At 34.6% G+C, this 15,879-nt stretch overlaps 1 pseudogene; it reads right to left on the bottom strand.

Moving 5' to 3' along the window:
- Positions 1-14,461, bottom strand: part of LOC111742014 — a 143,923-nt pseudogene extending 129,462 nt beyond the window's left edge.
- Positions 14,462-15,879: the final 1,418 nt, after the last annotated feature.

The following is a 15,879-nucleotide window of genomic DNA, read 5'->3' as shown; positions in this document are numbered from 1 at the left end:
GTAAGTGTTTGATCTTTGGTGCTATACATATAATCAGAAGTAACTTAAAAATATACTACTTTGTCAAGAAAGGCTTACAGAGAGTGTTGGCATGGAAAATATTTTACTTAAAAAATTTGTAAAACATATAAAGTAAGAGTTTTGACAGTGTAGAACAGCTTGCTCATTAAAACTTCACGTTTTCTTAGAATAAGAAAAGGAGCAATGGAGAGATTTTAGGAATGACTAGTCATCCTGGAGAACACTATCCCAGTACTATTCATTCTATAAATATTCAAATAGGGTAGATTATGCAGGAATGAGAAAGCAAGAATATTTTACATTTAAAAAATTGATAAGGAGACACTGTCAATTATATATTACAATAGGAAACTTTATGATATAAAATTATGATAAAGTATGTATTTGTTGTATCACTGACCTATTAAACAACCTTACATTTTTTATTACTTGGACTATATAAAGAGATAAGTATTGGTATTAAAATTTAAAATTATACTTATAGATATTTCTCTTTCACAAGCGTAATCTGTTGTCAGACTCAGCAATGCAACTGTATAATGCTTTTTTTTTAATCGGGAAACTTTGGCTAAAGTTTATGTAATTGGCAGATTACTATGCCAAAAATATGCAGTCAAATATTTTGTAAGATAATCCAAAGGAACTAGTATCTATTTGCCTTTTTTAATGTATTCTACAAAATATCTTTGCTTTATAAGGAAAAATTATGTTTTAATTATTTAAATGGCATTAAAGTATAGTACTTTCTCCAAATCTGTTTCACAGAATAGAAACTAAAGTTTTAAAAAATAAATTAAAAATCTCAAAAGATTATTTACCTGTTAACCAGAAAACCATAAGAAAATGCAAACATAAAAACAGACCAAAAAAGTGAGTGATTCTTATAAATACCTAATATTCTCAATGAGGTGTATGTGTATGGGGACTGATACATGCATATTTTTAGTAAGGATTAGTAAGCGCTTCCAAAATACATTATATGTACCAATAGTAGCATTTTCTCAATTATAATGATGTGTTACATATTAGTCTATACCTGCTCCTTTAAAGCAGGCTACAAAGTTTGGGTATCATCACAATTTAAGTTCTAAGATGTTCTGTATACTAACATATTGAAATCATTTTTATGTCTAATTTACAAAGGAGCAGAACAAACGGCTTAATAACTTTATTTTCATCAATAGGGTAAAAATATCACATGTTTACTGCTCTATACTTTTGAAAGAAGATGAGGTAAGATATTGAATAAATAATGTCTCAACTGCCATCTTCAACTTGCTTCCTGTTAATAGTAATTAACAAGATAATTGCTTCTTGAATGCTTCCAAAATAAAGAATAGTTACAAAAGTTTTATGAAATAAATAAGTTATTAATAAACCTATTTAAAATATATGAAAGTGGTCAGTCTACCAAAGTATGAATATAATATAAATTTACTATTATAATAAAGTTATGTGCATGATATAGATATATAAGCTTATATGTTCAGAATAAACAACAGAATAGATATATATCAAAATATTAATGTTATCTCTAGATAGTGATGTTATAACTAATTGTCTTTTTTGTATTTTCTATATTTTTAAACCAATAAACTGTAGTGTTTGAAAGGAAAATTAAATATTATACTTACCATATTTTGGATTAAACTATTCTCACTTTTTATGTTTCCCCATATATGTCACAATGTCAGTTTCCATTATTCTCACAATAGAAGATTTGAGGATTATTACCCCTTATCTCTTTAAGATATCCTGTAATAGAGAAATTTATTTCAGAATTACACTATAGAAAAAACTCTATATGTACTTTCTTAAGTTTTGTGTTTTATATGTAAATCATTTACACTTGTCTACTTTTTTCCAAAGCAGAGCAGTTGGAAAACAATTTTGTCTTCAAATTTGGGGGAATATGCTCTAAAGTTTTGCTCATAAATAATGATTTCAAAAGAAAATTTTTGTTAGGAGAGAAGCAGAAGGTTTTTTTTATTAAAATATCTGTATGGCTAAATTTTACTTATGAAAATTAAAGTATTGAAATTTTTATTCTTGGGATAGAGCTGATTTATTAAATATAAATATTAAGAACATAAAGCACAGATCTAATCCTGCACTCAAAACAAAACTAGCAAATAAAATTTGTATAAAATGGTTAATACAACCACATATTTAATTCTAGTACATTTTATAATTTTTGAAATGTATGCATTTAGATTTAAATGTATGCATTTAGATTTAGTCAAGTTAAATCTACAAAAATATATATTTTCAGATTTTTGACAACTGATTTTTTAAATCTGTAGGGTTAGTATTTTTTTATTGTAATTCTTAGTCATTAGTGTTTTAAGAGAAGAAAGAATGTAAATAATTTATATATGAAACAGGAAGCGTAACATGTGGCTCAAATATCGTAATCCAAAATTAATTACTAAAGGAAAGAAATATGTGATAGAATTTAGTGTCACATGAAAGGTAGGCTTAAATATTGTGTAATTTAATCAATTCTTAATATTTTAAAAAGCTTAGCTTTATGTATTCTACAAAGTGATTTTTGTCTAGACAAAAGAAATGATCAGCTATTTTTGTCAAAGTTTTCTTCATTAAAATGAAGTGATTAGATATGTTAGCTGTCTTTGCTCTGAGGTTCCTTTATAGTTTTGTTAAAATTAAAACCAAAATAAAACATTCTCTATTATTTTGTTACTATTTAAAATTACCTGTACAGTTGGATAGGGCACAGAAATTTAGTCTTAAAGATAGACTTTTTTTTGTTCTGAAGGACACTTACTTTACAAATGAAAGTATTATTATCGAAAATCCCTTAGAAATTTTTCTAGTGCTTTCATAATCATAATATTGTCTTCTGAAATAGAAAGTAGTATTTAAAAATCACTGAAATATTTACAGCATAAGAAATAGTTAATAGTGTTTTCAAGAAATGTAAAGACAAAGTTGTGTTTACAATAAAGAATTTCAATGTGTCTTTAAGTTTATATCTGTATTTTTTATAGTTACTCTATTATTAAGCTCATATATACAGTTCAACTTAGTATAACAGATACAAAATCACAAAGACTTAAACATGCATAAAAGTCCAGGCTGATGAAGTGCTTGCTTTGCAGTGTCAGAGACCCAGGCTCCTTCCCTCTTGTTGCTCTGCCATCCCCAAGGGTGGGCTCCTTTTCCTCAGGGTCCAAAACAACTCACCACCGAATTCACAGTCTAACCTTAGAAAAAGTGGGTGTGGCAGGCAATGAGCAGCACAATACTACCTCTTAAATGTACATTTTGAAATTTGCACCCATTACCTTTCAATGTATCTCACTGGTCATAATTTAATCTCAGAACTATGGCTAGCTACCAGACAGACTGGAAAATGTAGACTTGATTCTGGGTGGCTATGCGACCAATTAAAAATAAAGAACTCTGCCTCCACCAAAAAAAGAAAGAATATATACTGGAAGATACCTAGTAACTTCTGCATAAACTTTAAAAGTCTAGTCTCTGAAAAATTGTAATGGTTAAAAAAATACCGAAACTTAGAATCTTGTTTCGATTTAGACGCTAGACTTGTACTAGTCCGAGCGTTATTATTTTGACTTTTAATCAATGTATAATATGCTTGTCATAGCATCACATTCAGATGTCAGCTTTGGAATCTTTTGCAACCACGTAAGAGAGAGGCCCCATCTGAAGCTTGACAGCTCCATTTTGTTTGCTATACAGCAAAGACTCAAAAAAAGTCACAGAAACACTCATGAATCTTGTTCAGTGGAAAAGTATATCAGAAGGACTCAGTTACTAAAAGTATTAATATGTATTTAAGAGTTAATATTTAGATTTAGTTACATTTTATATCTTTGCTTATTATTCATTCTTACATGTTGGTTTTCTAGAATTATTTTTAATTCCACTTAAATATACATTTTAGAATTTCCATTAAGAAAAGTTTATTAGTAATAAATCTCTTATGTGTGAAACGTATCTTGCATTTACTTTTGATAGATAGTTTTGTAGTTATAGAGTTCTAGTTCGACAGTTATTTTCCCTCAGCCCATTGAAGTTATTACCTCCATGATTTCTATAGGCTTTCAAAGCAGCTGTTACAAAGTTAGCTATATAATGGTCATTGCTTTTAGGTAGTCTGAATCTTCTCTCTGGGTATTCAATTCTTAAGACCACAAAAACACTGTTATTTGATGCAAATTTAAAACTACTTTCATAGCTATATTACGTCACTCACTTGAATTGTGGTTTACTGTATTAATAATAATAATAGTAACTAACATTTTTTAAGCACTTACCATGAGCTTGATGCTGAGGTAAAACTCCCCACCTTATTGATCTCCTTAGGCTTGCACAATAATCTTTTGAGGTAGATACTCTTTATCTGTTTTTGTAAGAGGAAGGTAAGGTTCCTGAAGGTTACATAACCTCTGCCAGGTCATAGAGCTGGTAAGTGAGAGGGTAGGAGAGAAATGACTGGAATCATGGGGAATAGGATAAATCTGTCTCAGGTGACGTGACCTATCATCTGAATGAAGAAGATGTAGCCATTTGTAGCTTCCTCAGTTCAGCTGGAACTATTTTCCCAAGAATTCTTTTACGTGTTTCCAGGTTAGTGTTAGTGTAGGGAGGGACCTGTGGGAGATTCAGAAGGTGGGAGTGAAGAAGCAGTCATTACTTTGCTAAGGTCATCCAGTTAGCCATGGTGAGACTTCAAATTAGAGGTGCTGGCTGATGCATTCAAACTTGCCTTGCTGTCCCTTGTTAGATGTTCCACTCTTCTGCCAGGCTGCAGGCCTGGTAACAAAAAGTAACCCCAACCCCACATCCCATCTCGACAGGTGCAGAGGTAATAGCCCTGCAGAGACTTCTGGCTCCCCTTTGCCTGCCCTGTTCCTACTCCCTCAGCTGGACAAGCTGCCTTCCCAGATTCCTCCACCAGCTAACACCCTTCCAGCCACACCCTGACTCGAGAGCTGGCCTCTAAATCCCTTTTCCAGGCCTGTTTCTCCAGGCCTTTCACAATTGCATAAGATCTAGCCCTCTAATACAGGAAGTCCTCACTTAACACCTTCGATAGGTTCTAGGAAACTTCAACTTTAAGCTAAATGACTTATAACAAAACCAATTTCCCCATCTGCTAATTATATAAACAAGAGTTAAGTTCTTATGGCATATTCTGGTCACAAAAACATCGCTGAAGTTCTTAACAATGACTCCAAACACTCAATATTAAATATCAAAATAAATGTGAGCTATACATGCATTTAAGAAAGATGAATGAAAATAAATAAGATTATTTTCCAACCTGCTGATTTCAGTTCAGAGCTGTGGGTGACTGGAGCCTCTCTGGGCCGCTCAGGGCACAAGGAGGACCCACCCTGGACAGGACACCTTTACATCGCAGAGTGCACCCACGCCCACACTCACTCAGACTGGGATAACGTAGACGTGCTCATTCCTTTCACTGCGCAGCTTGGGGGTGTGGGAGGAAACTGAGCACCTGGAGAAAACCCACTCAGACATGAGGAGATTGTGAGACAGTGGCCCCGGCTAGATCGGTAATTTTTTTCTCATCAACGTTATAATGAAATGACATTGAAGGAAAGAATGTTATTTAAGGACTTGCTGTATATTCCTTATTCCATAATACTCATAATGATTTCGTATCCGTAATTGAACCCTGACTGAACCCAGAGAGGATACAGTATTAAAATACTGCTGAAGGACATTGGTTCAAAAACTTTATTGTGTGTGCTTATTAAAATGAAGATTCTGGGCCCCTGTCTTAGAGATCCTGGGGCATGGCCAGATTCTGACTTTTATGGGCCAGATTCTGACTTTTATGGGCCCTGGGCACTTTTGCCTTCAGTGTATCTCTTTATCCACAGAAATAGTAACCTTTATGTTTTACAATTGTTAGTATAAAGACAAATATAATTCAAGCTGGGTTACATTTATTTAATTTTTCTTTTGATTTTCTTCGGATCCTAAATATACTGTGGACCCTAGAAACTGTGTCTTCTGTGGCTAATGGAGAAGTTGGCCCTGTTTCTAGGTTTGGAGAGAGGCAGGAATATGCATTTTAGTAAACCTCCCTTTGTGATTCTTATTAGGCAAGTTCGAGAAGCACTGCTAGAGCACATGCATGCCTCAGGACCTCAAGGAAGCTCTGTGATAACATCTTTAAAGGGTAAATAACGAAAAGCAACCTTCAGATGGAAGGCAGCATATTTGTGGGAAAAACACTTTTTAAAACATATAATAACGACAACAAAACCTAGCCCTGAAAAATACAACAGATGTCTCGCCCTATGCCTTATGCTTATAACACATTTGATATTTCAAGTTTTGTTTCTTCCTATACATTGGTCTTACAATAGAATCATGAAAGCAAAATTGCTGTAGGAAATAGTTCTACATCAATGAATGTCTTATAAGCCCCTCTGAGAATTAAGGTCCAAAAGCAAAGCAAAGTTACGATAAACTAGGTTCATTCATAAGGCAGAATTTCCCAGACTGCTGTGCTTATAAAGCTCTAGCATAAAATTGATTTGTCTTTATTTGTTTCCTGTCTCTGAATTAAATTTTAATTTCCTTTCTGAAGGGAAGTAAATTGTATAATATATCCTAGGGCTTAGGACAGTGCTTTATCGATGGGACTTCTTAAGAATCACTAAAGATAAAAATCAGGAATACAAGTAAATATGCTTTATTTGTCCCTGAAAATACATACAAAATGCTGAACAAAGGCAAAAACTCAGAATTGCATATTGCTTTTTTGGGGGGTGGGGGACTATATTCTCTTAAGTAATTCATGTGTGTATTTGATTATGTTTTCTTCGTATTTGATTCCCTGTAACTCCCATATAGCACTATAAAATTAGAGATCCTTCAAAAAAAAAAAAACTAACTTTTTGTACTTAATGAATGAAGAAAAAATTTGAGCTAGATTATAAAAATACATTTCTGGTTATTTGTTGTGGAGGCTGAGAAATGGGATAAACCTATTTATAACGAGTTAAAGTTTACAGACTTTGGTTGAAATAAAACTTTCAAAATATCTCAAGGTTTAATGCTGAAAAAAATCTTTAAGCTTTAGAAGAAGGGCTAGAAGACACAGTAGAGATTGATTGCTTTGTTTTCAATTCCGCTGAGATTCTACTTCTGTTTCTGCTCACTACATGCTCCCAGGGTACATTTCCAGGACTTGAAAAGAACAGAGGGTTAGTATATTCACCCTATTCTCATCTTCAGCTAGAATGTATGTTTAAAAACAAAAACAAAAAAACAAACAAAAAAACTATCTTTGTGTTTCCTAGGGAAAACATAAACCAGGTAGGAAGCAAAAAATCTCTAAAGCAGTAAGCACAACACATAAAACTGGAACCTGATGTCAATTTGAGAGGTGTCTCTTTCCATCTGTCCTAATAGGTAGGGAATATTGACATGCTGCACAGTGGGGCAGGATAATACATTCAGAGGTTTTCTAGTTGCTCCAACTTTAGGTTTTTCATGTACAATTATTTACCTTGTTAATTTGTGAATTTTCAGAATAAAAAATATTGTAAAGTATACTATAAGTTAGATTGTCTACATACAATATTTAGAACACATAAAAAGAAAGTAGTAGAGGAAAAGTGTATATGTCCAAGTGTCTTTTAATTGGTTATCCTGGTGTGATAATGCAGAGAATTATGTGGATGTAAAAACTTAACCACTTCATGTTTGCTAGATCACATCCATTAAAAAAAGTCTTGATGTATGAGTTCTTGAGTCTAGCTTTTCTCTTAGAACATGGTTACCACCTAATAAAGGTGGTGGAAATGTTAAAACTACTATTATGTATTTTGAGACACATTATTTAATTTTAAGATTAATAAATCCTCATTTACTGCTTTGGATACCTAAATGTGCTACCTATTGATCTAGTATTTTGAGAATTGAGAACATTTTTCATAGAAACCTGAAGTGATAGAGACAGAGGTCCCCAGGATACTTTCCTGATTCCTGGGGAAATGACAATAAAGCTTTCCTAGTATTTAAGTTAGACCTACTTCAATCCATCACCTCTTCCTCATCATTACTTCCCAAGGTGTTCCTGAAATGGAAGAACAGAAAGTAAATGAAGTAAGTGAAGCAAAATAAAAAGTATAGCACAAGTTGGCAATTGTACAGGAAGTATAATTTAAACATTACTTCATAAGCATTATGAATTACAAGAGTTATTTTTGCCTTCTATTTTTTTTTAAATACCAAAGTGCTAAAACAAAATGAAAGCTTTTTTGGTTTCTTTAAAGAGATTGCTTTTATTATATGTGGAAAACAATTTTTGGCATAGTTCTCAACGATTATCTGAGATCTACATCTTCCGTACCAAAGATCTTGTGCGGAAGGGTTCCTGGGAGATGTGTTTAAACATGTGACTGCACCATTTATGCCACATTGGTTACACCAGGCATGGACATTTGATTCAATTTTAGCCAAATTCCTTGTAATAAAATGTAAATTGAGGTCGGCAGATATTTTGCACCAGATCTCTGTAGGTGATTGGTACTGAGGTGATAAAAATTCTGTAGCTGAGGAACTTGTATGTAGAGAAACAGGAAAGTTGAATTAGAGAAAAGACAATGGAGGATATGCAAAAGAGCAGCTATAATGAAATATATTACCTCGAAGGAAAGAAACAAACAAAAAAAAGAATCAAAGAATGATTACCTGGATTCTCTAGTTCCCTCACTTCCATCCTGAATTCCTAGTATACTTTTTAACTTTTCGTCATCATAAGATAGTTCTGTTCTCTCAAAATAAATCTCATTTTTGCATAAGCATGTTTCTAATATATAAAGCCAAAATATCTCTAAGACATCATCCCAGAATTACCAATTACAAATACTGGCCATAAATTATTTTAATTTCTTTAAACATTTTAATACTTATTCAATAGCAAATGTTTTATTTTTTTCTATTTAATTTATCTAAGATACCAAATTGAATAGCATTCATAGGCATAAATAACAGATCATATGTTCACAGGTATTGTGCTTCCTGCTTACATTTCCAAAACAATCAAAAACCAAAATAATAATAAAAATTAATAGAGTACATAATGTGTGTGCGTGTGTGTGTGTGTGTGTGTGTGTGTGTGTGTGTGTGTGTTTAATACTGAATTTGGTGCTGTGGAGGATGCAGAGAAAATAATGCGGTTCACATAAAAACACCATTTTTCAATAACAGACTTTCTGATACGTGAAAAGTATGATCTATTCAGTAAATTTAAAAACATGTTCAAAGGGGAATGTGTTTAACCATACAAATAGCTTCATTTAATTTTTGGAAGAATCACATCACACAATAACTTAATCATCATTCTGAGAATTCATTATACAGTATTTGGACTTGGAAGTAATTCCAAATTATTTAAATGGACTTTTCACAATTACCTCTCTTTAAATAAGGCTGGATAATTACTTGGTATATCAGTAAGTATTTTTAGTTATAAGTAACAAATTAGCTTTGGCTGAATTAAGCAGAATTTATCAGAGGATATTGAATAATACATAGCATCATGAGAAGTGCTGAAAAACTAAGATTAGAGATGATATAGCAGTGAATAATGCACAAAACTGTGCTGGAGAACTAACTGATCTAGTGAGGATGCTGCCTCCAGCCCCAGGCGCTACAAGCTGTGTAGCTCTAACAGCCCCTCCCCCCGCAGAAAAACCCCACTATTTTACATGGTTGTCAACACAGTCAGCACTCCAGCTCAGAAATTCAGTTTCCCTGCACCTACCACTCTCATAGAGAATTCTGTAGCTCCAGCTTCTTTGCAACACAAGCACCCAATTCATAGTCTGGTAGAGCATGGGACCCGTAGCACTGCAGATTCCGATTACACAGGGCGTGACAGCTGCACTGGCCGCATGAAAAGTACGTACAGATGGTTAGCCAGCCCAGCAGCCTTAGGATCAGTTAAGCATAGGCTCAGCTTGACTTGGGCTTTAAACTATGTCCAGCATAGCTACTGCAGGAGGGAAGAGATCAAGAGCATATGCTGACAGGTCTCAAGGGCCCTCATAAGCAGATGCAACAGAAGTAAGAATTGTGAAAAGTGAAAAGAAAACAAAACAAACAAACAAAAAGACTTTATATTCCTTTTATACATTGATGGATATATCAGTGTTTCCTATTTTCAAACTCAAAGAATTAATGAGATCTTAAGCTTAAAACTGTTAGGGTACCACTTGGTTAGCCAGCATATGCTGCTCAAAATGTTAACATTCATTATTACAGAGCCAAGGAACAAATTGTAAAGGACTCGTTTTAGATTCAAGGACTTGTCCACAGGTTTGAGTATCACTCCCTCCCGCCACCCCCACATGGTCTCTATTTTGGCTCTGCATTGGTTAATTACCTAAGAGGAAGAATCTTTCCCTAGGAGGCAGGCTATTTTTAAGCCTAAGTGTTTTCATAGCAAGCGGCAAAATAGAAACAGTTTTTAAGATACAGGATTGAAAATACTCACAAAGGAGTATGCATGCTCTGTCACTAGATGGAGCCCACACTCAATTCAGTGTTGGGGTGTCAGAAACATGAGTCAAAAGCTACAGAAGAACTAAAATATTTTAAATATGTCAGATGTGAAAGAAAGCCGCCTAAATTAAACCTGGTAACTGGGGATGCCTTCTTAAATTTCTAAATTTTGAAAGAGGGTAGCTATGTCTTTAATGCCACTCTCACTGCAGAAATTCTGATAGGCGATGTTAAAAGAGAAAATCGCAGGCCTAAAATGGCATCACTTGTGCTAAAGCCCATGATAGCAAACCTAATTTTAATACCTGACCAATTCGCTGTTTCAACCTCTCCCAGAAATACAGTTTTAATCAACTATTATGAAATTTTCTACTCAAGCCCCAGTAAGGTAATCAGTCTCCTGGGCCCTCTCCATTCCCCATAGAAAGAAGAGGCAATCTGTATTATAAAAACCCTTACCATCCTACCCCGCCCCCCCGCCAAGAAGTTATCCTGGACTAAAAATAATTCTTTCTCTTCTTTTGTAAATAGTTCCTCTGCCCCATCCTTCTTTCTATAAAAACCTTCCATTTTGTACACCTCTTCAGAATGCCCTTCTAGTTGCTAAAGAGATACTGCTCGATTCATGAGTCACTTAATAAAGCCAATTAGCTCTTCAAATTTACTCAGTTAAATTTTGTTTTTTAACAACTGTATGCACAACATTGTTGGAAATAATTTGAAGTGGACAATGGAAAAGAAAATAATTTTCTAATATCTAGTTGGGTGTGTTAATATACTGTTCTGACCTAATTCAGAGCCTTTTGAGAGAGTCATTCTAGGGGGAAACTCCATTTGCCTGTCAGCAGTCCCAGGAGGATAATCAAAGGCACTGGGGGAGACGCTTCATGAAGGTGGGCACAGATCTGGCTAGAAAGATGGCTTATGTCCTTTTCTAAGGGAGGTAGCAAAGTCCTTGACTGACTCCAGGTGAAGGATTGGGAAACTTCCTGTAAAAGGCCAGATAGTAAATATTTTGGCTTTCACATCAGATGGTTTTTGTCACAACTAAGCAACTCTTCCAACGTGCAATGCAAAAGCAGTCGCAGACAAAATGTGTGTAGATGAATGAGTGTGGCTGTGGCCAATGAAACATTATTTATAGATGGACACTGAAATTTAGATTTCATATAATTTCCATGTGTTATAAAATATTATTCTTTTGACTTCTTTTTAACTAATACAGGAAGCCTTAGGCAGTTAGATAGCCATGAGTGATGGGAGCAAATGCCCAGTTCTGTAGCCATAGAAATAACAAGAATGACAACCTAATCCAAAGGTCACCCCTAGGACCTCCCAGAAAAATCCATTTTTCAATTAACAATGCCCCTACATCCTGAAGTACAAGGAAACAAAAAGCCACAACATAGCTACCAATTTAGGCCAGACACAAATGCTTGTGCAGTAAGGATTGTATTGACCTTCTTTTCACCTCAGCCTCATTATACTATCATTATAATATCATATATATTTCCAGAAGTTCATTAATCTAATTATAATAGACTGAATTCTGGGTAAGGTCATGTGCAGTTGACAATAAGTGATATAACAGCCAAATGTCAATCAAAATGACCTCACACCCAATCAGCTAGCACCACCCTGGTAACCTCCTATCTCAGCCCAGATATTAGACAAATCTCCCCGCCTCTCTCAGGCTGCAGCTCTCTGATGTAGTCCATTTCTCTCTTGAATTGTACTTCAATAAAGCTTACTTTTTCCTAAACTTCACTGACCTGGAATTCTTTACTGGGTTGGTGGAAAGAACTGAGGCTCTCCAATGCCACCGGGCCAATGACGGATTTAGATCGCCCCCAACAGTAACAGAAGGTGACATGAGAACAACACAGATTGATTAAATATTAAAACAAGTGGAATTTTGAACCTGTTAAGTACTGTTAGACTCAGAACCTGGTCGATCGGCCATAGGGCCTGACCTTTGGGGAACCTAGGGAACAGAGAAAGATTCCTGCTGAGATTATTGTTTAATGCTTACCAATACCATAGAGGAAAACAGGAAAACAAAGACTTTAAACTGTACTCCGCTCAAGTTAAAGATAAACTCAACTATTCATTCTGTCCTTTACTCCCCATAATCAATAATTTTTCATAGAAAGTAATACATATATTAGACGCTCGGGGTCTCATTCTCTGACTTTGAGAAGAGACCATATCTGTCTGTGGAGTGTTATTTCTTCTCTAATAAACTTTCCTTTGTCTTTAACTCTGGCTCGCTCCAGAATTCTTTCCTGTGTAGAGTCAAGGACCCTCTCTTGGTGGGTTGTAGGGCTTGAGTCCCCACTTGGAGGGATTCTCCCCAGCCTGCATTGCAACCATTTTAAACACTGAAGCCCATTCTTATCTTCTCAGCTGAATCCATTCTGGGATGGCCCTTAGGCTACCATCTTTTGCTGACCCCTGTACTAGTTTAAAAGGTAAGGTCAACGTGGTAAGGCGAGAACTCTCTTTGCCCACCTGTGATGTTTCCTGCTTTGATGAAGAGCATCTGTCAAATTTATATTTCTGGCCTCTTGTTCCGCCCCTTATTCCTTTTTTATGGATGTAGATTTACCAGATTTGTGGATCATACCATTCATTTATATTTCTCAATTGGCCAGAACTAAGCTATTGAATATCCTAAATTGCAGGTAGATTGTGGGTAATTGATGTCTATTGTTACCACTTCATTTAGCCAGGGGAATCAATAACCTGGGCAGGTGTGTCGATTTGCATTCTTAAACTTTCTCTCAGGAGGTTTATAATAATCTTTGTTTTAGTCTTCTCCAGGAAGCCCACATTTCAGGTTAATTGACACCATTCCCAGTTCCAGGTGGATCCTGATTAGACCTAACCCATCATTTCCAACTCCTCTAACAGTGACGGGTTCAAGAAACTTGGCTTAAGGCCAGTAACAATTTGTAATGTGTGATGGTGAACATTACTAGTTAGGGATGGGCACAATGACCAGACTTAACTCAAAACTTTTTCCAAGTTTGGAGGAGATATTTTCCTCTATGCCACTGAATATAACTAAGAAAGCATACTGCCATGTAAGAAATTAATGCTGACATCAATGTTGTGACTGTGCGGGAAGCACCTGAGAACAAAGCAGGCATGCTGAGGACACAGAGCCGACAGAGTGAAATGCTTCCAGGAGCCTGACTCATACATGAGAAGAATCCGCCTGACTTCTCTATCTTCTGTTTTGTTAGGAAATTTCTTCATGTGTAAGATTTCCAAAGCTTGTAAATAAAATGAGCTACTTAGAAGTGGACAGAAAGGTGATTTTACATTGGTTTATTTTGTTCATTGTTTAAGTAATATATGATTAATATAGAAAAATACAGACAGATAAATGTTCAAGGGACTACCAAAGTTAGCATATTATAATCATTCCAGATGTCTCACTAGAAATATACACTAATACACGCACACATAATTCCCATCAACAAAAACGTGCTATGCATGTTTATTTTTATTTTTTAACATTTAAAAAATTGTAAATAGCTTTAGAGTTATAGCAAAAGCTATACAGAAAAGTACAGAATTTTCCCATATACCCCATACTCAGTTTATTACATTTGTATGTTTATCACAATTAATAAACAAATATTGATGTTATTATTGATAAAAGTCTATATTGAATTCATATTTTCTTAGTTATTTTACCAATATCCTTTTTCTGAATCAGGATCCCATCCAGAATGCCGCATTCTTTGAGGCTGGCAAGTCTCCTCAGGTTCCTTTTGGCTGTGATAGTTTTGGGGACTTTACTTGTTTTTGGAGATCTTGATGGTTTTGAAAAATACTGGTCAGTTATTTTGTGAACTGTCACTTTATTTGGTTTGACTGATCTTTTTCTCATGGTTAGACTGGGTTATAATTTTGGGTAGGAAGATCATAGAGGTAAAATGTCGTTTTTATCACATCGCATCAAGGATATATACTATCAACATGATTTATCACTGTTAATGTTGATCTTGTTCACCTTACGAAGTGGTGTTTGTTAGTGTCAAGTATATACTTTTTCCCCTTTTCATACTGTACTCTTTGGAAGGGGGTCACTATGCACAGCCTATACTAACTTGTAGGGAGTTAAGTTCCACCTCCTTGAGGGCAGAGTATCTAAATAATTTTTCAAATTCCTTTTTTGTTTTTAGCGAATGGCCCAGAAGTTTAATTTCTTAAATATATACTTAAAATATTGCAAGAAAACATTAGTTTAGCACCCTTGTCCCAATTCTCAATCTTTTTAGTGTTTGACACTTAAGACCTCATATAAGGTTGAAATGACTTGCCAACGTTGTTTCTCTATGACATGTTGAAGTCGCATCAAATCCCAAGGCTTGTCACTAAATAACACATGGCTTTCTGCTTCCAGTTAGCTGAGAACAATCATTGCATTGACCATCTTTCACAGGCTGATGTGAAAGACAAGACTGATGCAGGAGGTGGCAGCAGCCGCAGGACCCGCAACTCCTTGGCTGTCCCATCCAGGATGTTTTCAAAGGAGAATGGAGAAAATTTGTAACTAGCCCCTATGTAGAACTTGTTCTGAGACTTCACCCAGTGCAATCACAGGGCGATCAAGAAAGCAGAGAGCTCCTCCATAATCAAATATGTTGTAGTACTTATAATTACAGAACCATAACCACATTAAACTAGTGTGGCTTAAAAAAATGGAATAAGGAATGAAGGGAAGTTGGGAATTTAAGTTTACAAAATTCTTTATTTTGCCCAGCAAAGAACCAGTAGATATTGTATAAATTTGAAAATGTAGTTTAAAAGAAAAATGTTTTTATTGATATTTCTTTCATATAATCTTCATTTTTTTCCTCATGCTTAGTGAGATCTATCTTTAGGAATTAATACCTTTTGGAGTAAAGAAACATTCATTTAAAGCTCTGTGATTCCTTTGGCTTTATTTCAATTTTTCTCAATTATGTAAATGTCATGTTAACTTTAATACATTTTAAATTTTAAAATAGCATGAAGAATATGATCACATTTTATTTTTCTTATTTACTGTGTTTATTAGTTGCAAGAATTCTAGAATGTTTTTAAAATATTGAGGACAAGTGTTCCTCTGTAGTAGCATGTGAGAGGAATTGTTACTTCCTTTAAAAAATTTTGGTACTTTTATGTATCTCTTAAATTTCTAAAATTAATATTCCCCCCAACTACATAGATGCATATGTGTATAAATAAAGAGATGCCTGTGCCATACCTTTTGTACATATACATCCATACCGATGTAAATACATAAAGTCTAGTAAAATAAAG

Source organism: Pteropus vampyrus, unplaced genomic scaffold, assembly GCF_000151845.1.
Source record: "Pteropus vampyrus isolate Shadow unplaced genomic scaffold, Pvam_2.0 Scaffold4, whole genome shotgun sequence".
NCBI lineage: Eukaryota > Metazoa > Chordata > Mammalia > Chiroptera > Pteropodidae > Pteropus > Pteropus vampyrus.
This window is presented reverse-complemented; position numbering and strand designations above follow the sequence as displayed.